This window comes from Colius striatus, chromosome 4 (genome assembly GCF_028858725.1).
Source record: "Colius striatus isolate bColStr4 chromosome 4, bColStr4.1.hap1, whole genome shotgun sequence".
Taxonomy (NCBI): Eukaryota; Metazoa; Chordata; class Aves; order Coliiformes; family Coliidae; genus Colius; species Colius striatus.
In genome coordinates, this window is record NC_084762.1 from 97,474,232 (window position 1) to 97,490,904 (window position 16,673).

The window sequence follows — 16,673 nt, forward strand, 5'->3', positions numbered from 1 at the left end:
TCAGGCGTTGGAGCGGCTGCCCAGGGAGGTGCAGGAGTGACCGTCCCTGGAGGGATTTCAGAGCCGGGTGGATGTTGCACTACGGGAAGTGGGCTGGTGGGCGATAGGGCTGGGACAAAGGCTGCGCTCGACGAGCTTCAAGCTCTCTTCCAGCTGAAACCGTTCTGTGACTCCGTGCTGCTGGGTGTGGGGTGGGCAGAGGGGGGCTGGGCTGGGCCGTCCACTGGGACCCCCACCAATGGCTGGAGCGGTAGGACGAGGCCCAGGCTGTGGCTCTGACCGGGGTGGTTTGTCCTTCTGCTCCCCAGGGGAGGCCTGGCGCCTGGAGGATGACTGCACACATCCCCCCTGCGACCCCCAGCTCGGCACGGCCGTGCAGGACGCTCCCTTCAGCTGCTTCCGCGCCTGCTCCTTCTACACGAGGAAGAGCCCGTCTGTGGATAAGCAACCGCATGGGTGCCCTCAGCTACACCCCGCACCCCGCTGAGAGCGAGGCCGAGCGCGTCAAAGCCAAGCTCGGGCGGCAGTTTGTGAGTATGAGGCTGTGCAGCCCCACTGCCTTCACACACACACACACAAACACGCAGCTTCCTAACAGCACCCACAGGGCACAGCTCTCTTGATGTGCAACGTAACCTAAACAGCAGAAAAAGAGGCTTTTCCAGCTTGGTGGAGGAGCTGGAGGCAGCAGGTTGAGTTTGGTTGTGCTGCGGCAGAGTCCTGCCTGGCCTGGGGAGTGCCTGGCTGCCCACATCCCACCGGGCTGTGCTGGCGCTGACTGGCTCTTACCCAGCTGAGTGATGCCTGGGATCAGTGCCTTGCCTCCGAGTACTGCTCTCTAAGGTAGCAACCAAGTAGGAACTGAGTTTTCCTGTCCTTGTCCCCACGTATATGAGCAACTGAGTCTTTTCAAGGGTTCAAGCAGATTGGCTCAGTGAGGGGCAGGGGTGAGCAATGAGACCTTGGGGCAGCTCAGCCCTTTTTTGTCCCTTCAGGGCGTCTCGGTTGCAGGATGGGAGGGCCACGTCAGGCGTGTGCCACAGCTACAGGATACTGATCAATGTTCAGTGGGCTTTGCTTCTCCTCTTTCCCAGAGGCACCTGATACGGGGATACACGTGGCTTTCCTCCTGCTGCGTTACTGGCCTCGGCCTTGTAATGAGGGCTCCGGTGTCCCGCTGCTGAAAAGAGCTCGGTGTTGGTTAAAAATGGTAACTAGACTACTCCTCTGACTTTAATGGTGGTATATATCTGAAAGTTACAGAATTTGGTTGATAATTCGAGTGCTTTATTGAATGTACTTTGTGTACACAGTATAAAAATACATATTTCTCGTCTAAGAATTGGAATATTCTTCTGAATGTATGAAAGGTAACTTTGTGAAACGGAAAGGATTTGACTGATAATTCGAGGACATGTTTGAATTTACTGTGTGTACACAATACAACATACAGAATTTGTGCCTGACAACTAGACTACTCCTTTGAATTTAATGCAGGTATATATCTGAAAGTTATAGAATTTTCTGATACTTGGAGAGCTTGGTGGAATATAATTTGTGCACACAGTATAAACATACGGAATTCTCGTCCAAGGCTTGGAGTATTCTTCTGAATTTATGACAGGTAGCTTTCTTAAAGTGATAGGATTTGACTGATAATTGGAAGACTTGATTGATTTTACAGTGTACACAAATTTACACATACAGAATTTGTGCTTGATAACTAGACTACTCTTCTGAATTTAATGCTTGTATACATCTTAAATTTGCAGAATTTGGCTGATAATGCGAGGTCTTGGTGGAAAATAGTCTGTGTACACAGTAGAAATAGATAGAATTCTTTCTAGAGAATTGGAGTATTCTTCTGAATTTATGACAGGTAGGTTTCTGAAAGTGAAATGATTTGACTGATAATTGGAAGCCTTGATTGATTTTACAGTTTGCACAGATTTAGACATACAGAATTTGTGCCTGATAACTAGACTACTCACGTGAATTTTTTGCTGGTATATATCTGAAAGTAAAAGAATTTGGCTTGTAATTGGAGGGCTTGGTGGAATGTACTTTGTGCACAGAGTAGAAAGATACAGAATTATCACTTGAGAATTGGAGTATTCTTCTGAATTTATGACAGGTAGCGTTTTGAAACGGAAAGGATTTGACTGATAATTGGAAGACTTGATTGATTTTACAGTGTGCAGAGATTTAGACATACAGAATTTGTGCCTGATAAGTAGACTACTCCTCTGAATTTAATGCTTGTATGTATCTGAAAGTTACAGAATTTTGGCTGGTAATTGGATGGCCTGGTGGAATGTACTTTGTGCACACAGTATAAAAGATAGAGAATTCTTTCCAGAGAATTACAGTATTCTTTTGAATTTATGACAGGTAGCTTTCTGAATCTGAAAGGATTTGACCGATAATTGGAGGACATGGTTGAATTTACTGTGTGTACACAATACAACATACAGAATTTGTGCCTGACAACTAGAGTACTCCTCTGAATTTAATGCTGGTATATATCTGAACGTTGCAGAATTTGGCTGATAATTTGAGTACTTTGTGGAATGTACCTTGTGCACACAGTATAAAGATACAGAATTTATTCCAGAGAGTTACAGTATTCTTCTGAATTTATTACAGGTGGCTTTCTGAAACTGAAAGGATTTGACTGATAATTGGAAGACTTGATTGATTTTACCGTGTGCACAGATTTATATATACAGAATTTGTGCCTGATAAGTAGACTACTCCTCTGAATTTAATGCTGGTATATATCTGAAAGTTAAAGAATTTTTTGATTATTGGATGTCTTGGTGGACTGTGCTTTGTGCACATAGTATAAAGATATAGAATTCATTCCAGAGAATTACAGTATTCTTCTGAATTTATGACAGGTAGCGTTATGAAACTGAAAGGATTTGACTGATAATTGGAAGACTTGATTGATTTTACAGTGTGCAGAGATTTAGACATACAGAATTTGTGCCTGATAAGTAGACTACTCCTCTGAATTTAATGCTGGTATGTATCTGAAAGTTAAAGAATTTTTTGATTATTGGAGGTCTTGGTGGACTGTGCTTTGTGCACATAGTATAAAGATATAGAATTCATTCCAGAGAATTACAGTATTCTTCTGAATTTATGACAGGTAGCTTTCTGAAACGGAAAGGATTTGACTGATAATTCGAGGACATGTTTGAATTTACTGTGTGTACACAATACAACATACAGAATTTGTGCCTGACAACTAGAGTACTCCTCTGAATTTAATGCTGGTATATATCTGAACGTTGCAGAATTTGGCTGATAATTTGAGTACTTTGTGGAATGTACTTTGTGCACACAGTATAAAGATACAGAATTTATTCCAGAGAGTTACAGTATTCTTCTGAATTTATTACAGGTGGCTTTCTGAAACTGAAAGGATTTGACTGATAATTGGAAGACTTGATTGATTTTACCGTGTGCACAGATTTATATATACAGAATTTGTGCCTGATAAGTAGACTACTCCTCTGAATTTAATGCTGGTATATATCTGAAAGTTAAAGAATTTTTTGATTATTGGAGGTCTTGGTGGACTGTGCTTTGTGCACATAGTACAAAGATATAGAATTCATTCCAGAGAATTACAGTATTCTTCTGAATTTATTACAGGTAGCGTTTTGAAACTGAAAGGATTTGACTGATAATTGGAAGACTTGATTGATTTTACAGTGTGCAGAGATTTAGACATACAGAATTTGTGCCTGATAAGTAGACTACTCCTCTGAATTTAATGCTGGTATGTATCTGAAAGTTAAAGAATTTTTTGATTATTGGAGGTCTTGGTGGACTGTGCTTTGTGCACATAGTATAAAGATATAGAATTCATTCCAGAGAATTACAGTATTCTTCTGAATTTATGACAGGTAGCTTTATGAAACGGAAAGGATTTGACTGATAATTCGAGGACATGTTTGAATTTACTGTGTGTACACAATACAACATACAGAATTTGTGCCTGACAACTAGACTACTCCTTTGAATTTAATGCAGGTATATATCTGAAAGTTATAGAATTTTCTGAGAATTGGAGAGCTTGGTGGAATATAATTTGTGCACACAGTATAAAAATACGGAATTCTCGTCCAAGGCTTGGAGTATTCTTCTGAATTTATGACAGGTAGCTTTCTTAAAGTGATAGGATTTGACTGATAATTGGAAGACTTGATTGGTTTTACAGTGTGCACACAATAAAACATACGGAATTTGTACGTGATAACTAGACTACTTTTGTGAATTTAATGCTGGTATATATCTGAAAGTCACAGGATTTGGCTGAGAATTGGAAGGCTTGGTGGAATGTACTTTGTGCACACAGTATAAAAGATAGAGAATTCTTTCCAGAGAATTGGAGTATTCTTCTGAATTTATGACAGGTAGCTTTCTGAAACTGAAGGGATTGACTGATAATTGGAAGACTTGATTGATTTTACAGTGTACACAAATTTACACATACAGAATTTGTGCTTGATAACTAGAGTACTCCTCTGAATTTAATGCTGGTATATATCTGAAAGTTAAAGAATTTTGGCTGATAACTTGAGGACTTGGTGGAATGTATTTTGTGCACACAGTATAAAAGATACAGAATTGTTTTCAGAGAATTGGAGTATTCTTCTGAATTTATGACAGGTAGCTTTCTGAAACTGAAAGGATTTGACTGATAATTGGAAGCTTTGATTCATTTTATAGTGTGCTGAGATTTACACATAAAGAATTTTTGCCTGATAACTAGACTACTCTTCTGAATTTAATGCTTGTATACATCTTAAATTTGCAGAATTTGGCTGATAATTCGAGGTCTTGGTGGAAAATAGTCTGTGTACACAGTAGAAATAGATAGAATTCTTTCTAGAGAATTGGAGTATTCTTCTGAATTTATGACAGGTAGGTTTCTGAAAGTGAAATGATTTGACTGATAATTGGAAACCTTGATTGATTTTACAGTTTGCACAGATTTAGACATACAGAATTTGTGCCTGATAACTAGACTACTCACGTGAATTTTTTGCTGGTATATATCTGAAAGTAAAAGAATTTGGCTTGTAATTGGAGGGCTTGGTGGAATGTACTTTGTGCACAGAGTAGAAAGATACAGAATTATCACTTGAGAATTGGAGTATTCTTCTGAATTTATGACAGGTAGCGTTTTGAAACGGAAAGGATTTGACTGATAATTGGAAGACTTGATTGATTTTACAGTGTGCAGAGATTTAGACATACAGAATTTGTGCCTGATAAGTAGACTACTCCTCTGAATTTAATGCTTGTATGTATCTGAAAGTTACAGAATTTTGGCTGGTAATTGGATGGCCTGGTGGAATGTACTTTGTGCACACAGTATAAAAGATAGAGAATTCTTTCCAGAGAATTACAGTATTCTTTTGAATTTATGACAGGTAGCTTTCTGAATCTGAAAGGATTTGACCGATAATTGGAGGACATGGTTGAATTTACTGTGTGTACACAATACAACATACAGAATTTGTGCCTGACAACTAGAGTACTCCTCTGAATTTAATGCTGGTATATATCTGAACGTTGCAGAATTTGGCTGATAATTTGAGTACTTTGTGGAATGTACCTTGTGCACACAGTATAAAGATACAGAATTTATTCCAGAGAGTTACAGTATTCTTCTGAATTTATTACAGGTGGCTTTCTGAAACTGAAAGGATTTGACTGATAATTGGAAGACTTGATTGATTTTACCGTGTGCACAGATTTATATATACAGAATTTGTGCCTGATAAGTAGACTACTCCTCTGAATTTAATGCTGGTATATATCTGAAAGTTAAAGAATTTTTTGATTATTGGATGTCTTGGTGGAATGTACTTTGTGCACACAGTATAAATATACAGAATTCTTTCCAGAGAATTGGAGTATTCTTCTGAATTTATGACAGGTAGGTTTCTGAAACTGAAAGGATTGACTGATAATTGGAAGACTTGATTGGTTTTACAGTGTGCATATATTTACACATACAGAATTTGTTCATGATAACTAGACTACTCCTCTGAATATAATGCGGGTATATATCTGAATGTTACAGAATTTGACTGATAATTGGAGGGCTTGGTGGAATATATTTTATGCACAGAGCACTCGGCGCTGCCACCCAGTGGCGGAAAACGAGATCGGAGCCCGGGACGCTCGGCGCTGCCACCCAGTGGCGGAAAACGAGATCGCAGCCCGGGAGCCGCGCGGCGCTGCCACCTAGTGGCGAGAAACGAGATGGCAGGCTTTAATCTGCGTTTCATGTGTTTGTTGTGCCTTTCTCTTCTACCTTTTCCCTACCGATTTTCTACCGGTTTTCTGCCTTTCTTCTGTATTTCTCCTGCCTTACTTCTTGCTTCCTGCCACGTTTTAGTGCCGTTGCTCAGCCTTTGAACTGCCGTTTTTCCTGTCGTTTCAAAATTCGTTTCCAACGTTTTCTGTCTCTCTTCTGATATTTTTTCCGCCGTTCTCCTGCCTCTCTTCTGTCCTCCCTCTGCCTTCTCTCAGCCTTTTCTCTGTGCGTTTTCTGCTTTTTTCCCGCGGTTTTCTATATTTTCCTGCCACTTTTCTGCCTTTCTTCGCCAATTTCTTCTCCCTGATCGCTCCCTCGCTTCCGCCTTTAATCTCCCTTGCTTCTGGGTTTTTTTTCTGCTTTTTTACTGCCGCTTCTTTGGGTTTTTTCTGCTTTTTTTCGAATTTTTTCGGCTTTTTTACCTGCCGGCCAATCGGAATCGCGCGTCGCCCGTTCCCGGTTCACGTGTCCGTCCGCGGCCAATCGGAAAGCGGCGTCGCTTCGTCCGCCATCTTGAATTTCTCGGCCAGTGGGACTCGCGCGTCGGCGTCGCTTAGCAACGCCCGAGCCAATCGGAACGCCGCGTCTTCTCGCGGCCATCTTGAATTTCTCGGCCAATCGGAATCTCCCGTCGGCGTCGCTTAGCAACGCCCGAGCCAATCGGAAGGCCGCGTCCTCTCGCGGCCATCTTGGATTTTTCGGCCAATCGGAATCGCGCGTCGCCCGTTCCTGCTTCACGTGCCCGCCCGCGGCCAATCGGAAAGCGCCGTCGTTTCGCCGCCATTTTGAATTTCGCGGCCAATCGGAATCGCGCGTCGCCGTTGCCCGGCAACGCCGCCGCCAATCGGAACGTTGCGCTCGCCGCTGCCACCCGGTGGCCAAAAGCCATACCGCAGCTTTTTTTAAGCTCTCTCTCCTGCCGGGTGCCGCGCGCGCCAGCAGCCAATCAGAAAATTCCCGCCGTTTTCGCCGCCATTTTGAACGCCATTTTCTCTTCTCGGCACGGGGGAGAGGAGACTTTCCCAGCCCGATCTGAACCGCAGCTGGACGCCTGAGAGGTACGGGCGTGTTGCTCCACCGACCGTCCCTCCGCTCGGGCTGGTGTGTGCTGATGGGCTCTGGCTGGTGGGATGCACCTGGCCGTGCTGCTGCCTGCTAGCATGCTCACATCTCCTCTCTTTCCAGAGCGGCAGCCGAAAGCTGATTCTTTCACCTAATTCAGGGACAGAAAAGCTCCTGTCCATTAGCCTGCTCCAAGCCAGGAGCTCTGTTCCACAGAACCAGTTTTTCTACTTTTCTGAGGTCTTTTGTTTGGTTTTTTTTTTTTTTAAGCTTATTATCTAGTCAGGTAACGTCTCGGCAGCAGCTTTTGTTGAGGTTCCCCCCTGAACTGAAGAGGGTCTTCCATAGAGTATTTTGAAGGGACTTAATGTCTCCTTAGTCCTCAGTTTGGTTCTTGTTCGCAACAAGGCTAGAGGTCGTAACAGAGGCCAGGCTAGTCCGGTTTCTCGGCACAATTTTTCAATCTGTCATTTAAGGAAGTGGTTCGTCTTCTTTACCTGGCCCGTTGCTTGGGGTCTTTAGGGAGTGTGCAACTGCCAGTCTATCCCCAGAACCCGACTAATTTGTTGCGTAATTTTGGTCACAAAATGAGGGTCTCTGTCTGAGGATATTACTGCTGGGATCCCAAATCTCGGTATTACTTCATGTAGTAAAGCCTTAGTTACCTCTTTAGCCTTGTTTGTTTGGCAAGGGAATGCTTCTGGCCGTCCTGAAAAGGTATCAGTTAGTACAAGTAGATATTGGAACCCCCTTTTTCTTTCAAGTTCTGAAAAGTCAATTTGCCACCACTGTCCAGGGGAAGTACCCTTCCCAAATCTCACATTGTTGTGTTTCTTGTTTGATGGTTGTGTACAAGTTATAGGCGACAATGCGTTTGCTCAGATACTTACGTAGGGCTTTGACTCCCCAGTGAGACTTTCTATGTTCAACCAGGATTATAACCCAAAAGTAACGTGCTCGGCACCGCTACTGTCACCTGTGGTGGTGTAGCCCAACCGTTGTTCTCTGGTTTTCCCCCTAAATCCTGAATCGATTTCTGGTCGTCTTTTGAATGGTTAGGAATTTGGTTGATTGGGATTTTTCCATCCGGAATCAGAGAGGGTATCTCTGCTGTACCTTTTTCAGCTGCTGTCTTTGCTTCCTGATCTGCCGCCGAATTGGCTACCTCTTGTGCAGCTGTTCCGTTTTGGTGAGCTTTGCAATGCATAATCGCTACTTGCTTTGGTAACTTTAGCCATGCTAAAATATGCACGGTACCGGTACAGCAATTCTGCAAGCAATTATATACCACACACGTTGCCCCCGCTGTCCCAGCGAGGAGCGCCCAAGTTACCGTACCAGCGAACTCGCTAATTCCCCAGGGGCGAGCAGTATCGCTCCCTCACCCGGGCGCAAGGGGTACTTATACCCCCCTTTACAACTTACAGGGTCTTGGTGATCTCCGCTACTCCCCATCACAGCGTGAGGTGTCCCATACGCGGCTTATGGACTCATCCCCTATACCCCTGCAGGCTTCCCAGTTTACGTTCCCGGCCCGCTCGCCGGTCGGTCTCTTCCCCTGCAGCGATGGGATGGGGATGGGAGACTCTCTGGAGAAGCAGTCTGGTGGCGCACCCAGAATGTCCCACGCCCCGCCCGGTCCAGCAGCCGGGCCGAGAGGGTCTCCTGCCTGGCTCGCCAATTGACGTGCGGAACAAAGTCTACCACACGGTGAAGGGTTATGAACCAGGTATGTATTGCGCCGGTGGGTGCGAGGGAGATAATTCTGCCCAGCTCGTGCACCTTCTTGTATAACAAAGGGCTACGTACAGGGTACAGGTAGGGGTACGCAGAAGTGCCTATTACATATTTATGACCTATCCCCGCTTCGTATTGTGGTGTAAGGCTCCTTCCGGTTTGTACTGGTGCAGCGTCTCCGGTAGATTTCCATGCCACGGAGCAGAACGCAAGCAATTCTGTTTTCCACATTCCGAGTCCTTCTTATCTGCAGCTGTCTGCCCTCCAGCTTCTTTGTTTTCAGCATTCGGGGTCTTCAAGGCCTCTACTGGTTCGAATTCCAGTGAGCTGAGGTTTCTTATCATGGTGTTATTTTACAGTGAATCGTGTCTTTCTCATTTTCTGATTTTCCCTTTGTTCTGAGTAATAATACTGAATCCTGCAGCAGCGCTCGGAGGTCCTGACTCTGGCCAAGTCTTTGTTACGCTTGACTGTTTTTAACTGATTCCTGCCAGAAAGATGTTGGGAGCTGTGGGTACACGAGGCTGCGCAGGGCGGGAGCAGGGAGTGCTGCCTGGGGCAGGTGGGGGCAAGGAATGGCCAGGGGCTTGTGGCAGGGATGTGCCCTCCAGCTGTGGGGGCTGTAGGGTGCCCACGGAGGGATTTGGGGGAGAAAACGAGGGTCAGAGGAGCCCTTCTCGCTCTCTGCGACTACCTGAAAGGAAGCTGTAGCGAGGTGGGAGTGGGTCTGTCCTCCCCAGTAGCAAGCAATAGAACGAGAGGAGACGGCCGCAAGTTGCACCGGGGGAGGTTCAAGCTGGATCTGAGGAGGAATTTCTTTGCTGACAGGGTTGTCAGGCGTTGGAGCGGCTGCCCAGGGAGGTGCAGGAGTGACCGTCCCTGGAGGGATTTCAGAGCCGGGTGGATGTTGCACTACGGGAAGTGGGCTGGTGGGCGATAGGGCTGGGACAAAGGCTGCGCTCGACGAGCTTCAAGCTCTCTTCCAGCTGAAACCGTTCTGTGACTCCGTGCTGCTGGGTGTGGGGTGGGCAGAGGGGGGCTGGGCTGGGCCGTCCACTGGGACCCCCACCAATGGCTGGAGCGGTAGGACGAGGCCCAGGCTGTGGCTCTGACCGGGGTGGTTTGTCCTTCTGCTCCCCAGGGGAGGCCTGGCGCCTGGAGGATGACTGCACACATCCCCCCTGCGACCCCCAGCTCGGCACGGCCGTGCAGGACGCTCCCTTCAGCTGCTTCCGCGCCTGCTCCTTCTACACGAGGAAGAGCCCGTCTGTGGATAAGCAACCGCATGGGTGCCCTCAGCTACGCCCCGCACCCCGCTGAGAGCGAGGCCGAGCGCGTCAAAGCCAAGCTCGGGCGGCAGTTTGTGAGTATGAGGCTGTGCAGCCCCACTGCCTTCACACACACACACACAAACACGCAGCTTCCTAACAGCACCCACAGGGCACAGCTCTCTTGATGTGCAACGTAACCTAAACAGCAGAAAAAGAGGCTTTTCCAGCTTGGTGGAGGAGCTGGAGGCAGCAGGTTGAGTTTGGTTGTGCTGCGGCAGAGTCCTGCCTGGCCTGGGGAGTGCCTGGCTGCCCACATCCCACCGGGCTGTGCTGGCGCTGACTGGCTCTTACCCAGCTGAGTGATGCCTGGGATCAGTGCCTTGCCTCCGAGTACTGCTCTCTAAGGTAGCAACCAAGTAGGAACTGAGTTTTCCTGTCCTTGTCCCCACGTATATGAGCAACTGAGTCTTTTCAAGGGTTCAAGCAGATTGGCTCAGTGAGGGGCAGGGGTGAGCAATGAGACCTTGGGGCAGCTCAGCCCTTTTTTGTCCCTTCAGGGCGTCTCGGTTGCAGGATGGGAGGGCCACGTCAGGCGTGTGCCACAGCTACAGGATACTGATCAATGTTCAGTGGGCTTTGCTTCTCCTCTTTCCCAGAGGCACCTGATCCGGGGATACACGTGGCTTTCCTCCTGCTGCGTTACTGGCCTCGGCCTTGTAATGAGGGCTCCGGTGTCCCGCTGCTGAAAAGAGCTCGGTGTTGGTTAAAAATGGTAACTAGACTACTCCTCTGACTTTAATGGTGGTATATATCTGAAAGTTACAGAATTTGGTTGATAATTCGAGTGCTTTATTGAATGTACTTTGTGTACACAGTATAAAAATACATATTTCTCGTCTAAGAATTGGAATATTCTTCTGAATGTATGAAAGGTAACTTTGTGAAACGGAAAGGATTTGACTGATAATTCGAGGACATGTTTGAATTTACTGTGTGTACACAATACAACATACAGAATTTGTGCCTGACAACTAGACTACTCCTTTGAATTTAATGCAGGTATATATCTGAAAGTTATAGAATTTTCTGATACTTGGAGAGCTTGGTGGAATATAATTTGTGCACACAGTATAAACATACGGAATTCTCGTCCAAGGCTTGGAGTATTCTTCTGAATTTATGACAGGTAGCTTTCTTAAAGTGATAGGATTTGACTGATAATTGGAAGACTTGATTGATTTTACAGTGTACACAAATTTACACATACAGAATTTGTGCTTGATAACTAGACTACTCTTCTGAATTTAATGCTTGTATACATCTTAAATTTGCAGAATTTGGCTGATAATGCGAGGTCTTGGTGGAAAATAGTCTGTGTACACAGTAGAAATAGATAGAATTCTTTCTAGAGAATTGGAGTATTCTTCTGAATTTATGACAGGTAGGTTTCTGAAAGTGAAATGATTTGACTGATAATTGGAAGCCTTGATTGATTTTACAGTTTGCACAGATTTAGACATACAGAATTTGTGCCTGATAACTAGACTACTCACGTGAATTTTTTGCTGGTATATATCTGAAAGTAAAAGAATTTGGCTTGTAATTGGAGGGCTTGGTGGAATGTACTTTGTGCACAGAGTAGAAAGATACAGAATTATCACTTGAGAATTGGAGTATTCTTCTGAATTTATGACAGGTAGCGTTTTGAAACGGAAAGGATTTGACTGATAATTGGAAGACTTGATTGATTTTACAGTGTGCAGAGATTTAGACATACAGAATTTGTGCCTGATAAGTAGACTACTCCTCTGAATTTAATGCTTGTATGTATCTGAAAGTTACAGAATTTTGGCTGGTAATTGGATGGCCTGGTGGAATGTACTTTGTGCACACAGTATAAAAGATAGAGAATTCTTTCCAGAGAATTACAGTATTCTTTTGAATTTATGACAGGTAGCTTTCTGAATCTGAAAGGATTTGACCGATAATTGGAGGACATGGTTGAATTTACTGTGTGTACACAATACAACATACAGAATTTGTGCCTGACAACTAGAGTACTCCTCTGAATTTAATGCTGGTATATATCTGAACGTTGCAGAATTTGGCTGATAATTTGAGTACTTTGTGGAATGTACCTTGTGCACACAGTATAAAGATACAGAATTTATTCCAGAGAGTTACAGTATTCTTCTGAATTTATTACAGGTGGCTTTCTGAAACTGAAAGGATTTGACTGATAATTGGAAGACTTGATTGATTTTACCGTGTGCACAGATTTATATATACAGAATTTGTGCCTGATAAGTAGACTACTCCTCTGAATTTAATGCTGGTATATATCTGAAAGTTAAAGAATTTTTTGATTATTGGATGTCTTGGTGGACTGTGCTTTGTGCACATAGTATAAAGATATAGAATTCATTCCAGAGAATTACAGTATTCTTCTGAATTTATGACAGGTAGCGTTATGAAACTGAAAGGATATGACTGATAATTGGAAGACTTGATTGATTTTACAGTGTGCAGAGATTTAGACATACAGAATTTGTGCCTGATAAGTAGACTACTCCTCTGAATTTAATGCTGGTATGTATCTGAAAGTTAAAGAATTTTTTGATTATTGGAGGTCTTGGTGGACTGTGCTTTGTGCACATAGTATAAAGATATAGAATTCATTCCAGAGAATTACAGTATTCTTCTGAATTTATGACAGGTAGCTTTCTGAAACGGAAAGGATTTGACTGATAATTCGAGGACATGTTTGAATTTACTGTGTGTACACAATACAACATACAGAATTTGTGCCTGATAACTAGAGTACTCCTCTGAATTTAATGCTGGTATATATCTCAAAGTTATAGAATTTTCTGAGAATTGGAGAGCTTGGTGGAATATAATTTGTGCACACAGTATAAAAATACGGAATTCTCGTCCAAGGCTTGGAGTATTCTTCTGAATTTATGACAGGTAGCTTTCTTAAAGTGATAGGATTTGACTGATAATTGGAAGACTTGATTGGTTTTACAGTGTGCACACAATAAAACATACGGAATTTGTACGTGATAACTAGACTACTTTTGTGAATTTAATGCTGGTATATATCTGAAAGTCACAGGATTTGGCTGAGAATTGGAAGGCTTGGTGGAATGTACTTTGTGCACACAGTATAAAAGATAGAGAATTCTTTCCAGAGAATTGGAGTATTCTTCTGAATTTATGACAGGTAGCTTTCTGAAACTGAAGGGATTGACTGATAATTGGAAGACTTGATTGATTTTACAGTGTACACAAATTTACACATACAGAATTTGTGCTTGATAACTAGACTACTCCTCTGAATGTAATGCTGGTATATATCTGAAAGTTAAAGAATTTTGGCTGATAACTTGAGGACTTGGTGGAATGTATTTTGTGCACACAGTATAAAAGATACAGAATTGTTTTCAGAGAATTGGAGTATTCTTCTGAATTTATGACAGGTAGCTTTCTGAAACTGAAAGGATTTGACTGATAATTGGAAGCTTTGATTCATTTTATAGTGTGCTGAGATTTACACATAAAGAATTTTTGCCTGATAACTAGACTACTCTTCTGAATTTAATGCTTGTATACATCTTAAATTTGCAGAATTTGGCTGATAATTCGAGGTCTTGGTGGAAAATAGTCTGTGTACACAGTAGAAATAGATAGAATTCTTTCTAGAGAATTGGAGTATTCTTCTGAATTTATGACAGGTAAGTTTCTGAAAGTGAAATGATTTGACTGATAATTGGAAGACTTGATTGATTTTATAGTGTACACATATATAGACATACAGAATTTGTGCCTGATAACTACACTACTGCTCTGAATTTAATGCTGGTATATATCTGAAAGTTGAAGAATTTTGTCTGATAATTGGATGGCTTGGTAAAATGTAATTTGTGCACAGAGTATAAAGATAAACAATTCTTTCCTGAGAATTGGAGCATTCTTCTGAATTTATTACAGGGAGTTTTCTGAAACTGAAAGGATTTGACTGATAATTGGAAGACTTGATTGATTTTACAGTGTGCAGAGATTTACACATATAGAATTTGTGCTTGATAACTAGACTACTCCTCTGAATTTAATGCTGGTGGAAATCTGAAAGTTAGAGAATTTGGCTGATAATTTGAGGGTTTGGTTGAATGTACTTTGTGCACAGAGTATAAAGATAGAGAATTATTGTCTGAGAATTGGAGTATTCTTCTGAATTTATGACAGGTAGCTTTCTGAAACTGAATGGATTTGACTGATAGTTGGAAGACTTGATTTATTTTACAGTGTGCAGAGATTTACACATACAGATTTTGTGCCTGATAACTAGACTAGTCTTCTGAATTTAATGCTGGTATAAATCAGAAAGTTGAAGAATTTGTCTGATTATTGAATGGCTTGGTAAAATGTAATTTGTGCACACAGTATAAAGATAAACAATTCTTTCCAGAGAATTGGAGTATTCTTCTGAATTTATTACAGGGAGTTTTCTGAAACTGAAAGGATTTGACTGATAGTTGGAAGACTTGATTGATTTTATAGTGTGCACATATATAGACATACAGAATTTGTGCCAACAGGAGTTGGTGAGGGGACATGGGGCTGGTGAGGGGATAAGGGCATGGTGAGGGGAGACGGGGATGGTGAGGGGACATTGGGCAGGTGAGGGGACATGGGGGGGGTGAGGGGACACGGGGCTGGTGAGGAGACACGGGGCTGGTGAAGGGACAAGGGCGTGGTGAGGGAAGAAGGGGGATGATGAGGGGACATGGTGTGGGCACAGGGACAATGAGGGGACATGGTGTCGGAACAGGGACGGTGTGGGGACACAGTTTGGGCACAGGGATGGTGAGGGAACATAGTGTGGGCATAATGATGGTGTGGGACACTCTGTGGGCACAGTGATGGTGAGGGCACGGTGTGGGCACAGGGACAATGAGGGGAAACGGTGTGGGCACAGGGATTGTGTGGGGCACGGTGTGGGCACAAGGATGGTGAGGGGCACAGTGTGGGCAGAGGGATTGTGAGGGGACATGGTGTGGGCACAGGGATGGTGAGGGTACACGAGGGGGTGAGGGGACACGGGGGAGGTGATGGGACAAGGGGGGGTGAGGGAACATGCGGCTGGTGAGGGGACACGGGGGTGGTGAGGGGAGAAGGGGATGGTAAGGGGAGAAGGGGGTGGTGAGGGGAGAAACGGTTGCTGAGGGGACACGCGGGGTTAGGGGACATGGGGGTGGTGAGGGGAGAAGGGGAAGGTGAGGGGACATGGGGATGGTGAGGGGAGAAGGGGGTGGTGAGGGGACAAGGGGTTGGTGAGGGGACATGGGGGTGGTGAGGGGACAAGGGGGTGGTTAGGGGGCACAGGGATGGTGTGGGCACAGGGATGGTGAGGGGACATGGTGTGGGCACAGGGATGGTGTGGGGCACAGTGTGGGTATAGGGAAGGTGAGGGGACATGGTGTGGGCACAGGGACAATGAGGGGACATGATGTGGGCACAGGGATGGTGAGGGGACATGGTGTGGGCACAGGGACAATGAGGGGACATGGTGTGGGCACAGGGATGGTGAGGGGACATGGTGTGGGCACAGGGACAATGACGGGACATGGTGTGGGCACAGGGATGGTGTGGGGCACGGTGTGGGCGCTGGAATAGTGAGGGGATGCGGTGTGGGCATGGGGATGGTGTGGGACATGCTGTGGGCACAGGCATGTGGGACATGGTGTGGGCACAGGCATGTGGGACATGGTGTGGGCACAGGGACAATGAGGGGACACAGTGTGGGCACAGGGATGGTGGGGGGACACGGTGTGGGCACAGGGATGGTGTGGGATATTGTGTGTGCATAGGGATGGTGAGGGCATGATGTGGGCACAGGGATGGTGTGGGACATGGTGTGGGCACAGGGATGGTGAGGGACACGATGTGGGCACAGGGACAATGAGGGGACACGGTGTGGGCACAAGGATGGTGAGGGGATATGGTGTGGGGGGACACAGTGTGGCCACAGGGATGGTGTGGGACATGGTGTGGGCACAGTGACAATGAGGGGACACGGTGTGGTCACAGGGATGGTGAGGGGACACGGTGTGGGCACAGGGACGGTGAGGGGACACGGTGTGGGCACAGGGATGGTGTGGGACACGGTATGGGCAAAGGGATGGTGAGGGGACATGGTGTGGGGGCACAGGGATGGTGGGGGGATACAGTGTGGGCACAGGGATGGTGAGGGGACA